Source organism: Kogia breviceps, chromosome 5 (genome assembly GCF_026419965.1).
Source record: "Kogia breviceps isolate mKogBre1 chromosome 5, mKogBre1 haplotype 1, whole genome shotgun sequence".
Taxonomy (NCBI): Eukaryota; Metazoa; Chordata; class Mammalia; order Artiodactyla; family Physeteridae; genus Kogia; species Kogia breviceps.
Window position 1 is genome coordinate 71,378,478 of NC_081314.1, and position 24,657 is coordinate 71,403,134.

At 39.6% G+C, this 24,657-nt stretch overlaps 1 protein-coding gene across 13 annotated transcripts in view; it reads left to right on the top strand.

The window, feature by feature from the left end:
* Positions 1–24,657, top strand: part of LPP (LIM domain containing preferred translocation partner in lipoma) — a 714,682-nt gene that overhangs the window by 621,672 nt on the left and 68,353 nt on the right. The gene's annotated exons all lie outside the window — the stretch shown is intronic.

Genomic DNA, 24,657 nt, shown 5'->3' on the forward strand with positions numbered 1-24,657 from the left:
ATTATCTCCTCTCCAAAGCCAGACTCTAGAAGATTTTTCATTACACATGCTGCCTCCTTTTCCTTATCTCACATTCTGGCTTTTCTCCCCAGCACTCCTACCTCCACTACCCTGGCTGAGGACATCTGTGACTTGTGACTTCCACATTGCCAAAACCATAGATCAATGTCAGTGTTCATCTGACGTGACATCTCAGCAGGGGTGGGACGGACATTTCATCTTTAAAAAGCTATCCTCCCAGCTCCCTTGGCATCTCCAGCTTTCTGATTTTTCTATTTATCTACTTCTCAGATTTGCTGTCTTGCTTCTTCTCGCATGTCCCTAAATTGTCTAGCTTTTCTTGGTTCCTTTTCTCCCTCAGTTCTCTCTGTAGTCACTCTCATTTCCTCCCAAGCGTCTAAGTTCCATCAGTATGCTGTCATGACTCAACTAGGTACCTGGATGGTGGTGTTAGTGTTTTTCATTTAAGCCATTCTAAGTGTATAGTGATAGTTCATTATAGTTTTAATGTGTATTTCCCTAATGGCCAGTGATGATGGAATGCAGGAAAGGATGTGAATAAACTGGATCACTCATACCTTGCTGGTGGGAATGTAAAATGGTATAGCCATGCTGGAAAACACTTTGGAAGTTCCTTTAAAAATTAAACCTACGACTACCATATAAGCCAGCAGTTGACTTCTGGGCATTTATTCCAGAGAAATGAAGACGTGTTTACTCAAAAATCTGTTCATAGCAGCTATATCCATAATAACCCCAAACTGGAAACAACCCAGATGTCCTTCAACAGGTGGTATATTCTTACCCAGGAATACTATTCAGCAATAAAAAAGGAATGAATTACTGATACACACCACAACTTGGATGAATCTCAAGAGAATTATGCTGAGTGGAAAAAGCTAATCCCAAAAGGTTGCATATTGCATGATTCTACTTATGTAATATTCTTGAGAGGGTGCTAGATACAGTGAACAGATCACCGTTTGCCAGGGGTTACGGTTGAGGGGAGAAGTCAAGGGTGAAGGATGGGTAGGAGTGGATGTGGTTATAAAAGGGCAACAGAAGGGATCCTTGTAATGAGGGAGCCGTCCTGTATCTTTGCTGTGGTGGTGGACGTATTACATGTATACATGTATTAAAATTGCCTAGAAATAAATATGTGCATGTGCGCATGTGTGTGCATGCAGGTACGTGTACACACACACATCTAAGCTTTGTTCTCTCTGCTCTCTCACCTCCTGCTCACTACTCACCCCCTGCAATCTGGCTTCTGTCCCCACCTCTCCACGTACACTGCACTCCTCAGCACCACCAGTGACCTCTTTGATGCTAAATATGCTGGGGACTGCTCTGTCCTTATCTCTCTTGAGCCCTGTTCACCATTTAAAGCTGTTGACACTGTCTCCTCGAAACGTGTTCTTCACTTGGCTTCTGTGATACCATCCACTCTGGGTTCTCCTTCTACCTCTCTACTCACAGCTCCCCACTCTTTTTTTAACGGATTTCCTTTCCCTTCCTCATTCCTTATTTCAATGTTTTTCTGAGTTCTGCCCTAATCCCCCTTCTGGTCTCACTCCATGCTCTCCTAAGTGATTTCATCTGCTCCCATGACCACAAATATCATCTATGTGCTGAAAACTCTCTGGCCAAGGTCTGCAGTTGAGAGCTCCCTCTGAGCTCCAGAGGATGTATCTATCCGCTTACCAGTCTTCATAAATTGGCTTATAGGCTCACAAATTCAACACTTTCAAAACAGAACACACGATTTTCCCTTTTAAAAAAGCTCTTTCCTGTGTTCCTCCACGGTGAATGACACCACTTGCTTTCCCTAATTAAAGGCACAGGAGCTGTCCTGATTCTGCCCTTGTTTCACTGTCTCCTCTTATCCATCACTCACCAAATTCTGATATAATACTTTAGCTTCCTTTATATCTACCTTCAGAAATCCTTCAGTGACTTTTCACTGCCTTCACAATAAAGGTCACACTGCTCAGACTGTCGTATAAAAAGCCCATAGCCACATGCACCCACATACACGTGCCAATGTGTGTGCATACACGCGCGCGCGCGCGCGCACACACACACACACACACACACACACACACACACACACACACACACACACACACACACACTTCCGAAACAGGGAGACTTCCTCTTACCTCTGGGGCTGAGCAAATACTTTTCATTCTTGGAATACGTGACCTTCTCACTTCCATCTTCATCACCGAGCCAAGAATTTATCCTCCTTAAGACCTCAATTTAGACATCAATAAAAGTGTGGTCCTTGTACCTTGTCCTCCCCAGTGCACTGTGGTAGCATTTTCTGCTTTACCTCTACCATACCACTTAGAAGATTGTATTTAAATGACCCATGTATTTCTCATGTACCCCATTCTCTATAAACTCTCCTCAAGGGCAGAGATGTTATCTTGTTCCTCGTCATGTCCTATAGTAAGCACTCAGATGTTTCTTGACTGCTGGGTTGGACTGAATTGAACAAAGATGAGACCACTGAATACAAAGCCATACGCATAAGTGCTATAGGGACAGCTGTGGCGTAAATCATCGTGTACTGGAAGAATGATTCCCCTCTGCACAGCCCCTGATTTCCAAACCTTTTAGTCACTTCCTGTGAATCTTGCCAGCCCTCTTCTCAATTGTTTTTGCAAGTTCTCTCACACTGTATAGACCAGAATGACCCGGGGTCTAACCAGTGCTGAATTTAAGTGTGACGTCATGAGTCTTTGGCGCTCCTTCTCAGTTTTGGTGGCTGCTACTCTGCTGGCTGGCTCATCGCAGTAGGGCGTGGCTAATCCTCCCAGTTTGTGGTCCCTCCAACATCCGTGGTTATTTCACCTAATATGTTACCTCATCCTTAGAGAGTCGGGGTTTTTTGTTGTTTTTTAACAGTTATTATAACACGTCTGGCTAGTGGAAAGTACGTTGAACTGGAAATCAGGAAAGTTGGACCCGCTTGGCTCTGCCGCTGACTAAGGGGCCGCCGTGGAGCATTTGACGTGCCCATCCCTTTAAAGGATGTCTTTATTTTATGGCAGTAAACACATCTCATTGTGTCCCATTGTATGGCTAGATTATATGTGTGCAATGATTTGGAACACTCCAGTGAAGAAATCTTGTAAAGTCTAAGACTTATGTGTCTGTAGTGCTTTCTACTTCTCAATATGCTTTCATATCCATTATCTCATTTAATCCTCACGCATTTGGAAACTGAGGTTCAGTGACTTATTCAAGTGAACAAAAATAATAAACAGTGGAACGAATAGTTTTGATTGTATATAAAGATCACATGAAAATTGATTTTAAAAGCATCATCCATTAGACAAAAAGAGTGAGGACATCAACAGGCAATTCAAAAAGAGACAATAAAAATAGCTGCTAAATCTATGAAAGGATGTTCAGCCTTATTTTATTTAAAGAAATGCAATTTAAAATACCATTTTCCCCTCATCAAAATGACCACGATGTACAAGTTTAACACCTGCTTTTGACAAAGCTGAGGGAAACAGGTACTCTTGTGTTTTTTTTGATTAGAGTACAAATTGATACAATCTTTTGGAAAGAAAATTTGGTACTATCTTTCAAAATTTTAATTATACCCATATTTCGACACTATTTTAATTTCAAACAGTATGCTGTTTGATTTGCAGAAGGGCACAGCAGTACCTGTTCAAAAATATACATTGTGGCATTGTTCGTAATGTTGTAGAGACTAGTTAAATAAAATTACAAAATAAATAAGATACGGCAAATTCATATGACAACGTGGAGACTTAGACATGATAAATCTATATGTGCTATAAAAGACACCCAAGAAAAACTAGTTAAAGAAAAAACAAGGAGCAGAACAGTACCTAAAGGATCTCATTTGTGTTTAAAGAGAAACTTTTTAAAAGGGTGTTTATGTGTGAATGTATGTGCGTGTGTGTGTGTGCGCACATGCATGCGGGCACACACCGCCACCCATTTATGTACAAGCATAGAAAAATTGTAGGAATCATCAATTTTGGGGTGGTTACCTCTGGGATGGAGTTTTATTTTTCACTTTATATCCTTCTGTGCCAATTTGATTTTTAAATGAGTATACATGTGTATACATATAAAAAGTTGAAAAGTTAGCCTTCAGCTTAGACAGTTTTTCTTATTTCAGTGAGCTGCAGTGGGTGTCATTGGTTTGCCCAATGTAATTGACCACAATAGAAAAACCCTAAAGAAGAAAAAAACACACTTCGGAAGCTTTATATTTATATGACTTTTAAAGTAAGAAAAAATTAATAATCCCACTCAGCAAGTCAGAATTCCCACCTTCACCCCAAGTCATAATAGCAAGCAGGTGACTAATCTTTGGCCTTTCCTGCACCGTGTGATCTGTCAGCTGTCATGGAGCGTAGGCCTCAGTGTGGGAGGACCCGAGAGGCCACCCATCACCTCTCAACAATAGCCTCCTTCTGCAGATGAAGGCCCTACATCAGATGAGACAAATGAGTGCCTGTCTACTCTTTGCTCCTTCTGGCGCCTTTGCCACCTAGATTCATGGGCTTGCCTCCTACTCCAGAATATCTTCTTAATGGAAGAATGAATGATCTTTCTGAAATTCAAACCTCATCATGTTGCTCCTTTATTTCAAACCCTTCAATTAGTTCTTCTTCCCAGCCTCACTGTCCTTAGTTACTCTGTATATAAATGCAAAGCTTCTCAACGTATTTAAATGTGCCCTTGTTTATGGGACCTTTCATCACTGGCCTTGAGCCATGACACATGTGTTGAATGAGTCAGCTGCCCAAAGAGGTAGCTGAGATAAGGCAGACTTTGTACTCCAGCCTCATCCCTTCACTCTCCACTCTGACCGCATTGGGTTACTTTCAGATACTTGCCGTTTTCCAGTTGCACCATGGTTGGTCCAGCCACAGCCCTTGGTGCATAATCTTTGTCTGCCTAGAATACTCTCTCCCATCCTTCAGATCTCAGCTGACTTTTCACTTCCTCCATGGAGTCTCCCTGGCCTCTCGAGTTTTGTCCTGCTGATGTGTGCAGTTCATAGCACTCTGGGTCTCCCTTCATAGCACCTACTACTTTTTTTTTTTTTTTTTTTTGTGGTAGGCGGGCCTCTCACTGTTGTGGCCTCTCCCTTTGCGGAGCACAGGCTCCGGACGCGCAGGCTCAGCAGCCATGGCTCACGGGCCCAGCCGCTCCGCGGCATGTGGGATCTTCCCGGACCGGGGCACGAACCCGTGTCCCCTGCATCGGCAGGCGGATTCTCAACCACTGCGCCACCAGGGAAGCCCCACCTACTACTTTTTACTCTGGATTTGGGCTCTGCTTGTCTGCAGGCCACTCTTCGAGGACAGGGAAAGTTTCTGTCCTCCGATTGTACTGAGGGCACTATTACATCCCTTGCCATGACCTGGTGCCTGACACACAGTAGGTGCATTATCGGCGTGTACTGCATGAATAAGCTTTAGACCGGACAGACACCACGTCTTCTGAGCCTGAGCACCCTGCTTTTGCTCCTGCACCGGGCTCTCTTCCCGCTGCCTTCCCCTTGTTCTGTTCTCTCAGCCCAAGCACTGTGTCCAGTGTGATCATGTATATCCTCAGAGTTTTTAGGGCAGGATAGGAGCTGCCAATGTAATGTCCTTCAAGATTCTGTTTAATAGAGAAGGGCTAGAAGACTTGGAATCATTCTCACTTTGAGAATTGCTTTCCATCTTTCCTAGTTTCAGCTCCAATCAGATGGGTTTATCACATGTCAGTCAATATTTATGGTCTCGGGGAGTGGCTCCATGATACCCACCCAAGGCCAGCTCACTACCTCCACCTCTGATTGCACTGGGCCTTACCAGTTTGGACAATGGTGAGAGGTGGGGCCGTGAATCCTACGTTTCTGTTCAGGGTTTCAGTCAACCTCTTATTAAAAATTTTAAGACAAGGATTCAGATTTGCACTGGCAGAATTTTAGAATCACTTGTTCCCTCTTCTTCTGAAGGGCTCCTGTTTCTGGCAGGACCAACTTCTCTGAGGCAGTGCAGTCAAAACCGTCTAGAAGTTCACAGATTCTTCTGAAAGTAAACAACCCTACCTGGCTGACTCTGAGGCACAGGAGAAACAGCAGAAAGCACACAAGAGTGGTTTAGATCAGTCTGTCCCGCCTCTTCCCCACTCACTCATATGTGTGCTAAAATCAGAAATTAGGTAAAATCAAAGTGGGATCCTCTGCTCAGTCACGCTACCCTGCTAATAAGACCTCTGGGGTAATGAGGCACTGCATTCAAGTATTAGCTGTGTGGATAGTGGAAGATAAAGACGACGCTACATTTAGTTTCAAACTTCCTCATTTTCTGGTGCAAGAGAAGAGTTTTATAAAGAGTAGAAGCCACAGCATCTTGAAGCATCTGAAGAAGGGAAGTCAGGGCTGTGGGCTGCGAGTGAATGTGTCTCTAGTCCCTCTAGTGGGCACTGGTCCACATGAGAGCGAGCCCAGCTGTGGTGGCTGTTAGCTTCCGAGGGGCTGGCACATAGCAGTCAGAGGCACAGAGAAGTTTCTTGTTATTTAGAAATCTAGGAGAAGGAGACTGTCAAGATAAAGGACTCAAGTTACCCTTTCCCATTGTGCTGATAGTGAATTTGAGACCCAGATGAGGGAGGTAACCAATCATTTCACTCTCTGGCTCTGAAGCCAGAATGACCACCCTTTAAGTGAAGCCTGCTCATCTAGGAGATATGAGCTTTAGAAATTAGCAAAGGGGTATCCAGGTCTCTTAGAAGCCATTCTTTTCTTCCTGTGAGTGAGTGGACAGCTTTTCTAGTTTCTTATCCAACTAGGTTCAATATCATTCAAAGAACCTATAAAAAGAATTTTCATGCACCCTTCGGTGCTTAGGGGCTGGTGTTGCAGATGTTAGAATAGAGCCGGGAGTAAGGTACACTGGTCCCTGTCCTCCTGGAACTCACATTCCCATGTCTGTAAGGAGCTCTGGGCTTCTCCTGTGTAATACATAAAGTGACTTGCTGGCATAATTTCCTTTGGAAGTGCTTTGCAGGACATAAGTCCTTGTCTTGGTTGACCCCCAGCCAGGCCTTTCTCATCAAGACTCATCATCCTCCTCCAATTTAGGGTGCTTGGATAATGAGTGACAATCATGGCAAGAAAAGATGCTTTTTTTTTTTTCGTCAGTCCATGAATCCAGCCTGATTTTAGGGGATGTTTTGGACAAGAATCTTTGTAAACAATCTTACATTTTATTCCTTGCAGTAGTCCTACATGGATAATTTATATTGATAGTTGATAGAAGTGTATCTCACTGTTTCTCAACTCTAGCTGTGCATTCAAATCATTTAAAAATTAGAGGGAATTCCCTGGCGGTCCAGTGGTTAGGACTCTGCGCTTCCACTGCAGGGGACGTGGGTTCGATCCCTGGTCAGGGAACTAAGATACCGCAAGCTGCACAGTCAAAAAGCAAACCAAAAAAAAGGTAATTTTTTAAAACTCTGATGCTAAGCCCCCACTCCAGAACAATGAAATCAGAATATTTAAAATTAAGGCCCAGGCATAGGCAATATATTACTTCAAATCATTAATAATCAAATATCACATAAGAATCTGACTTTTGGCGGCTCATTTGTAAAGAAGATACCTCTCCAGCTCTTAAGTGCCTCCAGCATAACAGGTGAATTTAGATTTATTTTCTCAAACTTTCTCGCATATTCTGCAACTGTGGTTTAAGTGACTGTGGTTGTCCTCCACCACTCTGTCGTACTCCCAATTTATGTTTAACTGAGTTTATATTAACGAAGGCAAGGAGGGGCACATGGTTTTTTAAACCCATTTCTTTAAGTGTTAAAAGAATAATTCACTGGAAGAAGCCATAGAGGAGATTTGGGGTTCAGCATAAGAAATGATTTTATAACAATGAATGCAGGCTGAGAAGAGCCATCTCAAGGGTCCTCCTGCCTTCTCTCATGAGGGTCTTGGCCGAGACTGTTGGTGACCTGTGATGACAAAGATTACTTTCTGCATTGGCTAGGAGCTAGACAAAATGGCCCTAAGATCAGGTCCAGCCCTGGGAATCTACAAGCGCCAAAAACAACGAAGCAGTAGAACTGGGCAGAAAGTCGATTTGAAATTTACCCTTATGATTTCACCTCAAATATTATGGAGGAAGATAACTTTAAAAATATAATTTTCTTGGCTTCCCTGGTGGCGCAGTGGTTGAGAGTCTGCCTGCCAATGCAGGGGACACGGGTTCGAGCCCTGGTCTGGGAAGATCCCACATGCTGCGGAGCAACTAGGCCCGTGCACCACAACTACTGAGCCTGCGCGTCTGGAGCCTGTGCTCCGCAACAGGAGAGGCCACGACAGTGAGAGGCCCACGCACCGCGATGAAGAGTGGCCCCCGCTTGCTGCAACTGGAGAAAGCCCTCACACGGAAACGAAGACCCAACACAGCCAAAAATAAATTTAAAAAAAAAAAAAAAAAAAAAAAAATATATATATATATATATATATATATATATAATTTTCTTAATGCCATGCCTGATGTTTTAGTTTGGACAAGTAGTGCTGAGTGCTGTAGCAAATAAACTCCCAAATCTCAGTGACTTAACACAATAGTTTATTTCTCTCTGATAAAAGCAGATATTTGGCAGGTGCTTTCCATTTGGGGAGGCAGAGTCTCTGCCTTATTCCATCCACTGGCTCCACCATTCCCTAGAGTTTGCAGGTCCCATACTAGATTCTCAGATGAGGGAAGAGAGAACATTGAGGATCTCATGAGGTGGTGAGGATGGTTTTGGGCCAGACTGGGTAATGTGTTTCCTTTCTACTCATATTCCGTTGGCCGGGACTCAGTCATTTGGCTACAGCTGCAAAGAATGCTTGGAAATGTAGCCACCACGTGCCCCAAAGGAAGAGGAAGTGGTTTGGTATATGTCTAGCCATGCTTTAATCATCATCATCATCAGTGTACTTTCCTGGAATTTTCCAAATCAAACTCTGTGGGTCACTTAGCTTAACAAAGTATGTAAAAGACACTTTTCCATAATGTAATTTATCTTTATTCCTGTGTGTGTTTTCTATCTTGGTCTGATTTAAAATAATGACGAAAAAATAGATTCCATGGGCCCCAACTAGATAACTTAACCTCTAACTCCTCCATGTCCACAACTGAGGGATGTACCTTATGTTTGAGGAAGAAAATGTTTATTTACTTATGCACCAAATATTCATTGAGAGCCCACCACAGGTCAGCAACTGGATATTCGGTGGTGAGCAAAAACAGACAAGCAGCCTGGTCTCAGGAAGTTTATGTTCTACAGAGAACTAGACAGAGTGTTTTTTTTAAAAAAAGAAGATTGTCTTAAAAGAATTAAAACAAAGGAACCTGACCTAGACGGAGGGGTCAGGAAAACCTTCCTGAAGAAGTGCTCCTTCACTGAGGCAGGAGGAGTGACTGGAGTTTGGCCATCTCAGACAGTAGAGCATGCTGATTTGAGGAACTGAAAGAAGGCCAGTGTGGTCAGAGCTCAGAGGCAGAAGAAGCATAATGCAAGGCGAGTTTTCAGAGGCAGACCATGAAGGACTTAGGCCATGCTAAGGATTTTAGCCACTCTCTCCAAAGTAAAGGAAAGCCCATCCATTTCATTACTTCTTACACCACTCATCCATCACAGGCTTTTCCTGAAAGGTCTTTGGCAATAGGGGAGATATGGAAGCAACATCATGAGTAAGTGAATGGCAGAGGCTTTTCCCTAAGTGCTGTGGTTTTTAGCCACACACCATGCATTCTCCACGTCCCCAGTTCTCCTCATTGTTTCCTAGAGCTAAGAGTAAGACAAGCTTGATGGAAACATGACTTAGTTAAGAACACAACCTGCAGAGTGAATGGTTTTTCCTCTTCCAAATGTGATCCCTGTCTGCATCATCTACTTCATGATTCAGTAGAGAGACACAACTGGATTTGGAGTCATATTTCCAGGCCTTGCCTCTGCCACCCAATTCCAACTTATCAGCAACTTCCCAGCAGTTATTTTCAGAAATGGGTCTAGATTACAGCCTTCTGATTCCTAGTCCAATATACTTTCTACTTTTCCACACAGATCCAATTGTAGTTCTCCCTTCTCCATAATCTTTAAAACACCCTTTCTGATTGAACCAGGCCACTTATTCTTTATTCCCTTTTTCTTCCCACTGAGATGACCATTCTTTTCCTTCTAAAACTGGAACTAACTTTCAGATTGGAACTCAAGACTCTCATCTCCACAAAATCTGCCCTGAGGACAAATTTATTGATTTTATTCTTCTCCCACTGAATAGAAAACCTGCTTGAGGGAATTGTCTTCAGCTATTTTTCTTGATAACACAAGTCTGGGCTCTGAACTGGGGAGTGTGGGCTTTGGTGATTTAACAAAGCAGGGAAAGACAGAAACTGACAGGACTCGAAGGCTATCTTTGGCCTGGATTTGCTGGAAAACCATGGTCAAGCTATTATTGAGTGTTCTTCCTCAGTTTGTTAATACATGAGCTGATACAGCCCATATATTACAGTCCATACATAGTAAGTAATGCTTCCTGTGCCAGAGGGTTGAGCTTCGTGATGATTAAAATGGTAGTAAGGCGTCTTGCAGTTAATCCAGTCCATCCCATCCATGTTGCCTGATGAGTGTTCATTCCTACAGATTCAGCATTGCCTAAAGATTAAAATCATGGAATCTTCTAGACTTCTAGATAGAGAAGAGTTGGAGAGATCAAAGCCTTCATATGACCCGAATTATCAAAAAGCAGATAATCTCATTTCATACATCCTATACTTCAGCTGTCCTGACCTGTTTTGTATTCCTCAAAAAGTCTTACCCTTTTCTGACCTTCTGCTTTTGTTCATTCTGTGCCCTGCATTGAAATGCCTTTCCCTTCACCTTTATGTCAAAATCTTACATGGCCAACTCCAGTGTCACCTCATCCCTGAAGCTTCCTTTTGTCTCACAGTTTGGAAGTAATCACTTTCTCTCCTACTCACTTTATGACATAGGTTACCTTTATTGATATACTTATGCCTTTATATGTGTATGTCTTATATTCTCCATAAGAGCAGCTTTTGAGAGAAGGGCCTGTAACTTTTCTTGACATTTGTGTTTCCTAGAGCTACTTCTAGTGGGACAAAGTGTTTTGAGGTCAGTAAGAATTTAGTTCAAATAGAGCTCTATGATTAAAACATTTATTTATGACCATGGACAAGTTTCTTAACCTATCTAAATCTCCTAAGTTCCTCACTAGAAGAATCTCTGGTGAGGAATAAATGAGAAGACTTATAAGAGAACTTCTGGTGTGGGACTTTGTTATGGTAGATATTTAAAGAGGGTAGTTTATATCCTGCACACATTGATATGTCTGCACACATTGGTATGTTCTGTTTACGCAAAATACAAAATATCTTATAAATAGTTTTAATATTTAGTAAATACTTATGTGGTACATTTCATGCATTGAGATGGGTACTCTGATCCATCTCATTTTATAAAGTAGAAAACTGAGACTTAGAGAAGCTTAGTAATTTGTCCAGATGTTAGAGGTACTGGAACTTAAACTTGGTCAGTCAGACTCTGGGACCTGTGCTCTTGACACTGCCTTCCTGATACTTTCTCCAAGCTGAATTATCACTTAAATAGGCAATGCAACTCGTAAATCTAGCCATGTCCAGGGACATAATAAAGTCTGTTCACTCTCCCAGACATTTGAGAATAAATCTCAGCTCCCCGCTACGCAGCCTCCTCTGGAAAGTAAACAGTCCAAGTCCATCCTGTCTTTCCTCACAGGTCACATTTTCTGCTCTCTCCCTGTGTTCATCTTGGTCTCCTTGCCCTGGACAGGTTCCAATTCTTTTATGTGCCTTTTAAAGTGTAAGATATAGCTGCTTCGAATTACTACTCAGAGAGGTGGCAGAAATAGAAGTTACAGTTCCTGTTGTCAAAGAACACCTCAGTGGGACCGTGAAGCAGCCACTTGTTGACTTGAGTCAGTACTCACCATCACTTGGGTGGCCCAGGCTGGGAAGATGCTGAATAGAAATGAGGGAAAGATGCTTGAGAGGAGGCAGATTTCGCCCTTTGTGAAGCCTCTACAGGTTTAGGTTTTATGAACTCTGTCACTTGCTACTGAATGGTCTTGCTCAGTGTGTGAAAATACAGCTGCAGCTGAGTTCCACCCTCTTCACTTAAAAGGATGATTAACTATTTGTGATGAATAATTATTTAATTGCCAGTTCAGCTACATGTGTGTAGTTGTTTTGCTTCTTTTCCCTTCGGTGTAAGCCAAGTCTTCTCAATAATAAAAAAATAATCCAGAATTAGTCAACTGCCTTTTAACAGGTTTTCCTTCAGTCTGGCACAGCAAGAAGGTTCCAATTTTACAACCTCACCTTTAGCTAAAAAAAAAAAAAAAAAAAAAAAAAAAGAAAGAAGAGCTCCCCCTCAGCCAGTGAGATTTTGTTTAACTCTCACAGCATCTGCTGTAACTGTTAATAAAGTCTCTACTTCATTTTGAACATTTTCTTCTATCTTTGGATCAAAGTTTAATCAGAAAGAATTATGGCTCTTTTAATACCCATTTGACCTTTGTATTCGCAACATATACAAAACCACTTAAAATTTAAACCTCTCTTTTTATGGGCTTGTACGTTGATCTCGTTTTTCTCAGAGATGTGTTTCACAAGAATTGTAGAAGCATGACATGGGGGTCACTGCAAACTTCCAGGATCCACTCTTCACTGCCTTCTGTTTCCATGTCCTCTTTGCCCTATTAATTATTTTAATAGTGTCTTGCTGTTTTAACAAAGGTCTTATTAACTCCACTAAATCTTCTTTTTTTTTACTGTTGTTGACATCCTTTTTCTTTCCATCATTAGTAGTATTTAGTGTTTTCTGTCTTCAGAATGTGTAAAGGGCTGAAATTCCCATAAAGTGTGCCTGTCACCTTCTTTTTATAGACTTTATCAGCAAAAGGGTATGGAAGTGAGGTTCAGAATTGTCTCTTGCACTTCATGTGTAATTTAGGCTTACATTTCCTCATTCAAGCAATGTTTATGTAGAGAGGCAGCATTCTGTACAGTAGAATTCTTTTTTATAATTATAAAAGTAATTGATCTTCTAGTAAAAAATAAAATTATGCAGAAATATCTAAAATAAAAAGTGAAATTCTTCCCAACTCCTCTCCCTAGAAGCCATTGTTAGCAGTTCTGTGTATCTACTTCCAGAATCCAGAATTTTTATACATTATAAACACATATGTGTACATACGTATTCATACAGACACAGCATACATAATATTCTACATCTCAGGACTTTTGTTTTTCCCCTAATAGAGTATTGATATCTTTCTGAAAATGGTAGTATATATGGGTCTACCTTTGTCACGGTGCCATAGTGTTTATAGGGTGCATGAACCATAATTTAGTCATTTCTCTGCCAATGGATATTTACATTGTTTCCATTTTTGCCATTAAAAGCAAATATCTTTGTGCAATTATCTTTATGCAATTTTGAGACTTTCTGTGGAATAGATCTCTAGAATGAACTTGCTGAGTCAAAAGTGTATGTGCATTTCCATTTTGATACCTACTGAAATAGTCCTCCAAACCGTGGTCCCAGTTCATTCTTCTCAATGGTGTATAAGAATATCTGATTCCACATACCCTCCCTGACCTTGTACATGTTCATATTTTAAATTTTTGCCCCCAAAATGGGATTCTTTTTCATTTTTATAATTTTTAGTAGGTTTAGCGTCATTTCATATGCTTAGTAGCCACTTGCCTATTCACATATTTTGTCCTTTTTTGGTTGAGTTGTTTTTCTTATGGACGTATCGCAAGTTATATGAGTTTTAACCTTTTGTTGGTGGTTATTTTGAAACTGCCCCGCAGAACCCCATGAGTTCCTTGGAGAAGACCCTGAGGAGGAAGAATTGGCCTGGCTGGATGGGCTCTCCAGAGTCCTACCTCCCCCTTCTTACTTCCTACACATAGATATTGATCAGAGTTGCCCAGTTTTTACTTGCATTTCATGTTGAACTTTGGGCTTGAGATTTTAAAAAGGCTCCCGTGGGGACTTCCCTGGCTGTCCAGTGGTTAGGACTTTGCCTTCCAATACAGGGGGTGCGGGTTCGATCCTTGGTTGGGGAGCTAAGATCCACATGCCTGGAAGCCAAAAAAACCAAAACATAAAACAGCAGCCGTATTGTAAAAAATTCAATAAAGACTTAAAAAGAAAATTCTCCTGGGTCTAAAGAGATGTTGAAAAAACACTCCCATGGGAGGAAGAGCCCTAGATTTGTCATAAAGTGATCTGTCTCAGGCTCTACAACTTGGCGTTTTTAAATTGGAAGGGTGCTTAGAAAGTAAATATTAAGTTCCAATTTCATTACAAACACCTAAATCATGTGAACTATACTGTTAATATATGTCAATACACATAAGATGCTGACAGATAGCTGTCATGAATTCCATAATACCTAATACTGATAATTATTTTACTCTTCATAATATCTTCAACTTATATATATATTTTTTAGCATCTTTATTGGAGTATAATTGCTTTACAATGGTGTGTAGTTTCTGCTGTATCACAAAGTGAATCAGCTATACATATACATATATCCCCATATCCCCTCCCTCTTGCATCTCCCTACCACCCTCCCTATCCCACCCCTCTAGGTGGTCACAAAGCACAGAGCTGATCTCCCTGTGCTATGCGGCTGCTTCCCACTAGCTATCTATTTTACATTTGGTAACGTATATATGTCCATGCCACTCTCTCACTTTGTCCCAGCTTACCCTTCCCCCTCCCCGTGTCCTCAAGTCCATTCTGTACATCTGCGTCTTTATTCCTGTCCTGCCCCTAGGTTCTTCAGAACCTTTTTTTTTCTAGATTCCATGTATATGTGTTAGCATACCATATTTGTTTTTCTCTTTCTGACTTCACTCTGTATGACAGACTCTGGGTCCATCCACCTCACAAATAACTCAATTTTGTTTCTTTTTATTGCTGAGTAATATTCCATTGTATATATGTGCCACATCTTCTTTATCCATTCATCTGTCAATGGACACTTAGGTTGCTTCCATGTCCTGGCTATTGTAAATAGTGCTGCAATGAACATTGTGGTACATGACTCTTTTTGAGTTATGGTTTTCTCAGGGTATATGCACAGTAGTGGGATTGCTGGGTCATATGGTAGTTCTATTTTTAGTGTTTTAAGGAACCTCCATACTGTTCTCCATAGTGGCTGTATCAATTTACATTCCCACCAACAGGGCAAAAGCATTCCCTTTTCTCCACACCCTCTCCAGCATTTAGTGTTTGTAGATTTTTTGACGATGGCCATTCTGACTGGTGTGAAGTGATACCTCATTGTAGTTTTTTTTGTTTTGTTTTTTGTTTTTTTTGTGGTACGCGGGCCTCTCACTGTTGTGGCCTCTCCCGTTGCGGAGCACAGACTCTGGACGTGCAGACTCAGTGGCCATGGCTCACGGGCCCAGCTGCTCCATGGCATGTGGGATCTTCCCAGACCGGGGCACGAACCCGTGTCCCCTGCATTGGCAGGTGGACTCCCAACCACTGTGCCACCAGGGAAGCCCCTCATTGTAGTTTTGATTTGAATTTCTCTAATGATTAGTGATGTTGAGCATCCTTTCATGTGTTTGTTGGCCATCTATATATCTTCTTTGGAGAAATGTCTGTTTAGGTCTTCTGCCCATTTTTGGATTGGGTTGTTTGGTTTTTTTGATATTGAACTGCATGAACTGCTTGTAAATTTTAGAGATTAATCCTTGGTCAGTTACTTCATTTGCAAATATTTTCTCCCATTCTGAGGGTTGTCTTTTCGTCTTGTTTATGGTTTTCTTTGCTGTGCAAAAACTTTTAAGTTTCATTAGATCCCATTTGTTTATTTTTGTTCAACATATATTTGAAACTGAAAGTATGCATATGACTATAGACAATGCTCAGGACTTATTTTATTATTTTGATTATTTCTTTATTATCTGTTACTTTATGTAGTTCGTAGATGATGCATTCATCTGAGGACCCTGCTGACTCAAGGCCCAGCAGGAATCTGCTGCCCACAGTTATGAGTAGCTGATTTGGGCCAGGCTTTCAATTCTGTAAGTTAAGAGACAATCTTTGAGAACCCTCAGCTAGTTAATACCAGCGTGGTACCCAGATCCTTAGAGTCCTGACTCCTATTTTACCCACTTTGCCATTCTTTGCTGGTTAATCTTGGACAGATCTTCTTAACATTTCTAAACCTCAGTTCTTTTTTCTCTTTTACAGTGAGAGTACTAATGCATGCATTGTCATCCTGACTAGGGTAGAGACATAATGAATGTTCTTACCTTTTGTGAATAGCACAGTACCTTACAAAAATGCAAGGAATAATCCAAGTATCTATTGCCCTTTATTAAGGTGTTGAAAGAAGGACTGCTAGTTTGAACAGGAACTGTAGTAATTAAATGTGTTTTAACATATCCCCATATCATGTAGACTAGTGTTGATATTTTAGCACTCATCTCCTCTGAAATGGGCTTGATTTTTCCCAGTTTAGTTTTTTAGACTTGAAAGAAAAAAATAAAAAAATGTAGTATGGCTCTCATTCTTTCATTCTCTCTGAAATAAGAGTGGAGTAATAACTCTAAATGGTCCAGGTAGTAGCTGAGGACATTCTTTTGAATGCATCTTTCTGTGTTGGTTCATTTAATAAGGGGATAAATTCTGCAGTCATCTACAGGACTCTTTTATACCAGTTTATTCATTAAATAAGACTTAATATAACAGATTAATTCAAAGGCTTATTCAAAATAGATATTTTAATGGGAAAGTGGTAGATATTTATATTACAAGATAACTTACTCTTGCATACTCAAAAATCTTCTTTATTCCTTTAAAAATATATAGTTATTTAGAGTTACTTCACAATTATTCATTCAGTTCTTTCAGCAGATATTCCAGGGTCTTTGTAGGCATCAGAGAAGCAGAAACCTCTGCCCTCCTAGCAGGGGAAGATATACAATAAATGATAAACCTGACACAAAAGTATATTATGTAGCATATTTGAAAATGATATATGCAATGGAGAGGAAAAAGAAAATAAAGCAAGCAATCAAGAATGCAGTACAAGTGGAAGCTGTAACATTTAATTGGGTGGTCAGGGTCAGACTTGAGAAGACCATCTTTGAACAGTGAGTTGAAAGTTGCGAGGAAGGGACCCTAGACCAGGAGTGTGCCTTCAGTGCTGGAGGAATATCAGTGTCCAGAGTAAACATGGAGAAGTGAGCAAGCCGGGGGGTAGTAGGAGATGATATCAGAGAGGTAACTTGGGGGAAAGAGCACTGATCATTTAGAACCTACTTTGTCATGTTGTACTAAACATTTTATGTATTGTTAGATCTAATTTGTTAGTAGTTTGTTAAGGATTTTTGCATCTATCTTCATGAGGGATACTGGTCTATACTTTATTGTTGTCGTTGTTTGTTGTAATGTCTTTGTCTGGATTTGGTATCAGGGTAATACTAGTCTCATAAAAGGTATTAGCAAGTGTTCCATCCTCTCTTAAATTCTGGAAGAATTTGTGGAAATTGGTATTGTTTCTTAAATGTTTGGCAGAATTTGCTAGTGAAGACATCTGGACCTGGAATTTTCCTTGTTAGAAAGCTTTTACCTACAAATTTAATTTATCCTAAGTGAACTTTTAACAGTTTGTGTCTCTCAAGCAATTGTTCTATTTAATCTAAATAGCTGTATTTATAGGCACAGTGATGGTTTACAGTATTCCCTTATTATTATTTTAATGTCTGTAGGTACTATGGTATTGTTTTCTCTCTCATTCATGATGTTTAAATCTATGTCTTATCTAATTTTTTTCCTTTGATCGGTCTGGATAGAATTTAGCAATTTTATTGATTTTTTTTTTCTCAAAAGAATCAGATTTTGGTTCCATCAATATTTTTTTCTACTGTTTCTGTGCTCTCACTTTCATTGATTTCTGCTCTATTATTTTGTTTCTCTTTCTTACCTCAGTTTTAATTTGCTCTTCTCTGTTTCCTTAAAGTTAAATCTTCAATCATTGATTTGAGGTCTTTTGTCTTTTCTAATATAAACATTTAATTGAAAGGCCCTGTTTTAACTGCATCCTATAAATTTTAACATGTTGTACTTTGATTTTCATTCAAGATGTTTTCTAATTTCTCTGTTATTTCCTTTTGACCTCTGGGTATTTAGAATTATATTATTTAATTTCTAAATATTTGGATTCTTTTTCTATTTGGGGTTGTGTATTTTTCACAACTATGTTATTCTTACTCTTTTTCAATTATTTATACTCTTGATTTGAATGTTAGTGTTGTCCTTTGATTTGCAACATACATCTGAATTAATCAGAGTCCACCTTCAAATAATATTATATCACTATGTGTACCATATCGGGACCTTACCATAGAATATTCCCACTCTCCTTGCCATTTTTTATGCTCTTGTCATTTCTTTTTATTTGTGGATATGCTATGAACACACAGCACATTGCTGCTAATTTGGCTTTAGACAATTTTTAGAGCAATTAAAAGTAAGAAGAACTTTATTTATTTAGGCTTTTCTAGCACTCTTCCTTTTGTGTGTGTGAATCAGGTTTCCGTCTGGTGTCATACTCCTTCTGCTTGAAGAAATTCCTATAACATTTCTTGCAGTAGAGGTCTGTGAGAAATGAATTCTCTCTTAATCTTTGTTTTCAGTTCTCCTTCATTTTGAAAGATATTTTTACTGAGTAGAGAATTATGTTGACAGATTTTTTTCCTTTCCTCTCTTTGAAGGTGTCATTCCATTATTCTCCCACTTGCATAATGTCTGACAAGAAGTCTCTAAAATTTTTCTTCTTTGCTTTCTATGCAGTATATATTTTCCCCCTTTGGTTTCAAGATTTCTTCTTTGTTTTTCAACAGTTTGAAAATGGTATATTTATAGGGTTTTTTCATTTTCTTATTTTAGTTTTAGTTTTTATACATATCCTTCCTGATGGTCCCTTAATTTCTTGCATCTCAGACCTGCACTTTGTTGTTTGTCCTTAATTTTAGAGATACTCAGCCATTATCCCTTCAAATTGTTGTTTATTACTTCATTCCCTCTTTCTTCTCCTTCTGGGATTCTAACTACATGTATGTTTGATATTGTCCTATGGCTCTTTGGTGCTCTGTTCTTTTGCATGCTTGTGTTTGCATAATTTCTACTGACCTATCTTCACTTTTGATGATTCTTTCCCCAGTAGTGGAGAGTACACATGAGCCTATTGTATGCATTTTTCTTCTATGTTTCTCATTTCTAGCACTTTCCGTTTATTCTCATAAGAGAGAACAAGACATAGTCTCATAGTTTATAGTCTCTGTGTCTCTTCTGATCGTGCATGTTATCTGCCTTTTCCATTAAAGCCTTTAACGTTAATCAGTTATTCTAAATTCCCTGACAGTTTGATATCTGTGTTCTGAGTCTGTTTTAGCTATTTGCTTTGTCTCTTGATTGTCTGGCATGTTTTGTTGTAAGGATGGCAGCAGTGGTCTTTCCAGCTTTCTTCATCCTATGCTGTAGCCATCCACCTCAGTTATTCATTTTCTTGTATGTATAGCTTTCCACTGTATAAAAAATAACATAATTATTTCTATTCTATTACTGAGAGAAATTTGTATTATTTAGAGTTGGGTCCATTACTACAAATAATGTTTCTATGGTCAGATGTCTTTTGGTGCACACATATATATATTTCTATGAAGTACAGGCATAGGAGTACAATTGATGGGTTATAGAGTTATATGCACTATAAGGTATAATGTTATTTTTGCTTTTTATATGCATTGTAATTTTTTTCTTGAAAGCCAGACATCTTGTATAGGATAGTAGAGACTTAGGCCAAAATATTCTGTACCTGAAAATAGACATATCTTTTCTTCTGTTAGGCCTTTAGTGTAGGGTGCTTGAGTCAGCCTAGTCATGAGTTGCCCTTAGTTTGGGGTGTTTTTGTCTTTTTGCTTCAGTTACCCTCAGTGCAACACAGGTTTCAAATTCCTTTAATGTTGTCTTTGCAGTGGGAAGTGGTTTGCCAAAGGGATTTTCTCAGTATCTGTCCCACCCTCAGATTCAGGTCTTTTTTTTGTGCCTGTACCTCAGAGAACTCTCTCTTGTCTCTCTCCCAATACTAGACTGCTATGATGTTTTACCTGATGTTCATAAAGCGAGAGAGGTGCTCTCCATTCTATTTCAATCTCAGTTTTAGGGCAGCACTTTGTGGGTCTCAGGAACAAGCTCTCTCGATGATCCTGCCTCTCCCCCAGGACTAGAGTCTTATTTTGTTTCCTTCCCCAGCCACAGTAGGTCTTCACTGGTGCTCTAAGGGCAACAGGATTCACTGCCCTTTTCCCAAGGGCTTAAGGCTTTTGTTCTGAAGGGAAATATGAGAAGGATCTGGGCAGGGCTTTAGGCCTTATGCAGGGCTGCTGCTCTTCCCCTCCTTAGGCTTACACCAGAACAGACGCTTTATCAGGACTCTAACCCTACCTCAGGCCGTTCTTGTGAGAATCTGGTGAGATCTGTGCAGAAAATCCTAAAAGGGGTCGTGATTCAAATTTCCCTTCTATCTTTACTCCCCAGGAGCTCTGTGTTCTTATACTCATCCACAACCAGCCTTTAACAATGTGTTAATAATTTTAGATGACTTCTTCTTACCAGATAGTGTGGCATTCAGAGGCATTTGCCTCAGGTGTCCTGTCTCTCCTTGGAGGCATCTGTCTCTCCTTAGATTTCATGTTACTTGGTTACTTGACAGCCTCACTTCTCTAATGGGTTCAAAAAATGTGAATTTGCAGACTGTCTGGCATGGTTTTTTGTTGTAAGGATGGTAGCAGTGCTCTTTCCAGCTTTCTTCATCCTATGAAGAAGCCATCGATCTCAGTTTATTCATTTTCTTATATGTATAGCTTTCCATTTTATGAAAAAAGTATTAAATTTTTTTCTATTCTATTATGGAGAGAAGTTTGTATTAGTTACAGTTGGGTTCAATACTTCAAATAATGCTTCTGTGATCACATGTCTTTTGGTGCACATATATAAATATTTCTGTAAGATATAGACATAGGAGTAGAATTGATGAGTTATGGAGTACATATATATACATACATATGTATTATAAGGTATATATGTATAATCTTGATAAATTATTTCCATGAAGTATAACTTATAGAAAAGTACACCTGTCTTAAATGACCACAGGCCATCTTTTAAAATGTAACATAATACATCTATGGATATTCACATACTCAAACATTAACTGAGAACCTGTTAACATAATAGGCACTTAGGAATTGAAAGGTGAAGAAGTCACTGCTGTTGAGGAACTTAAAATATAGGGATGTGATCAAGTTCTGTCCAAAAAGAACAAGAGTAGAAAGAGAGAAATCATGACTGGAAGAATCAGGAGAAGCATATTGGAGAACATGTCATTTGATCTGGACCCTCAAGTATAGTAATATAAATATCAGCTAAGAACTGGAATCTGGAGATTTTAACTTGAATCCTAGTTCTGCACATCCCAGCTGGGTAAAACTCAAGTTTTCCCTTCTTTAAAATGTGAATAATCATAATAACAACATGAATTAAATAATGTGCCATCATGCGTATCTTAAGTGCTCAAGAAATGTTAACTGCCATCATCATTATCAGCATCAGCATCATCCTACATCAATTTGATCTCAGAGTCATCTTCTTCAGCGGTTTCATAGAATTTAGAGTCATTATGTCAGGAATGAAATATATGACCTTGTTTTAAGGAGATATTGAGGATATCTGGGTCTTTTTCCCCTGGAAGAACTAATCTCAGAACCATTCATTAAGGAATGGCAGTCCCTTAGGGATCACCAGGTCCTAAATTCTCACAGAGGAGAAAACTAAGGCCCAGAGAGAGGAAAGGACTTGCCCAGGGTTGCACTCTGCTAAGATACTTACTTGTTGAAATCTCCCAGCTGTACTCAAAGTTCTGAGTGGTGGAACGTTGTCTTACTCATCTTTTTATTCTTCGTGAAACCTTGGGTAGTGAACTTTGTGGTTGTAGAAATAAGGACAGAATTCTTATTCCCTTACATTCCTCCTGGCCTGTTCAAGGGCAAGGGTGAGCAAGTTTTAAAATATTTTGTAAATATAGTTTGTTGTTCAAAACCAAAGGTAGTTTATACAGTTGATGATCTAGGCAGCAGAGAACAAAGTAAAACCTGGAGAATGCTGGTTATTCTCTTTTTCCTCTGTGTGTTTCGGGTACAAAATTCTTCATTATAATGCTTCCCAATTCCTTTTATTGGTACTTGTAGTGCCAGTGGGCAAATAACAGTCTCCATACAACCAGAGAATTCTGAAAGGTTATTTCCTGCAGCTAGCATAAACCTCCAATTCCACAATAGTAGCAATGGTGGATTTTACCCAGTGTTTTAATGGTGAATGTAATCAGAACATAAAAAGATCTAAATGCATACTTTGAAGGAATTTGCAAAAGATGACTAGGAGGATCCAAAAAAGCACAATTCAGTTTGTTTCTTTCACAACGGTGTTTATTTTTTCATTTCTCTTGTGCATATTGAGGATTTTTTAAGATTATATTTTAAAAACCAACTAAATAGTTTCCAAAATGTTCACTGATGGAGTAGATTAGTGTGGGCTTTGTAGATGTGATTATTAAATAATTCAAAGGGCTAAGCCCAGAGTGATTTTTTTTCACTTATTCATGGGTAATTTTTAAGATTTCCTTCACCCCCAGGAGCCAATTATATTTTATTGATTTGGTATATTATGTCTAATAAATTTTACTCCAGATGTCTAATGTTCCAAGTACAGGTTTGACTCAAGAGAAAAATTTGCACTTCTCTTAGTGTCCTTTATGTTTTCTGTTTAAATTAAAGTATCAATCAGTGAAGGCAGAGGAATTAGAGGAGAATGAACCCAGCTGAATAGGGGAATTGATGAGTGATTATGAACAAAACATAGCTTCTGAATCAGTGTGAAGTTTTCTATTGTTTTCCCCAATTTCCAGAGCCAGTCCCGGTAATAAATGGAGCACTGAAAGCTTAAAGAATTGTGCCACCCAGATATATACAGAATTCATGAATTAAATTTAAAAATGGTCTTTGAATAATGGAAATTATACACTACATATATTCTCATATGCATGAACTTATTAGCCTCCAGTGAGATGAATAAATACCTTAGCTATTTAACGGCAGTAACACCAATACCCATTTATTCAATCATGCATGTCCCTCTGGGTTCTTCAGTAATATCACCGACTTCATGCTTTATTCTGTGCTAGTTTTTGTGCTGAGCATTTTGCATGCCAGATCTTATTTAACCATATCAGTGATCTGTTAAATCAGTACCACTATTATGATTGTTTACTTGATATCCAAAGAGAAAAGTAGGTCACTGTTAAGTTAAAAGGCTAGTAAGTAGTGAATTCTTAATCAATACTCATTTGTTCATTTATTCGATATATCATTGGATACCTACTATGCATCAGACAGAATTTTAGGCCCCCTTCTAATTGTGTTTATAATCTCTCAGCCAGATAACACTAGATATCACACAGAGGCTACACACTCTGCCCCTTGGAACTGCCAGGCTCCACAAGGTTAATTCTGTTGTAGAGTTCAGGGACCCACTTGAGCAAAATCTAGCTTATTTTAAAGGAGCTAGTTCCCCAAGGGAATTTGGTTAACAAAGCATTCATTCACTTATCTGTCATGGTCAGTGCATCCCAATATCACCTTAGGAGATGCTGTCAGGCCTTTACTTGGGAGATCATCGGTCTAGCTCCCTCAGTGAGTAGATGAGAAGGTGCCCAAAACTATACAATGAGATAGTAACTGAGAAGACAACCACAATTAGCAGTTAGCTTGGGAATAATTTTACAACCTCACTTTCCCAGTATCATTATATGGCACTGACTCAGTTTAAAAGTAGAGGTGAAGATAATGAGTACCCCAGGAGTAATATTAAAACCCCTCCTCCCCCTTTCTTTATTATACCCTAACAGTATTACAGTCCACTCTTATGGAAATGGCTCTGGGTTAAAGAGTTAAGCTATTCTATTTACTTTTCTATTTACTTCTAATTGAAATTCCACTCAACTGCCCGCTCACCTGAATTTCCTATATTCCCTTTCAAATAAACTAAATGGCTTCTCGCAGGTCAAATGGGATTAAAATTCCTCTCTGTTGTTCCCCAAATTCTTCTTTCCTCTCTTGTAGTAGATTTATTCTGGCTTGGATGAGAGTTGTCTGCACACATTATGTTGTCAAAACCCAGACTCTGCACATTGAATAAAGCAAAGCAGAAACATGAGTTTATTACAAAGCTTTTGACTTGCAAGCTGAGGCAACTCAAGGCTACAGAACCAGTGAGTTCCGAGTTACTCGCAGGCTAATGGATTTGTATGGGACGAATATGGAAGTTATTTGGCTTTTTCAGCTGATAGGTTGCCTAGTGGTCTTCTTTCTTATTTGGATCAGGGAAGCTGAGTCAGGGGAACAAAGAGGTCCAGAAATGGCGTGAACAGACTTGGCATTTGGGGATTGG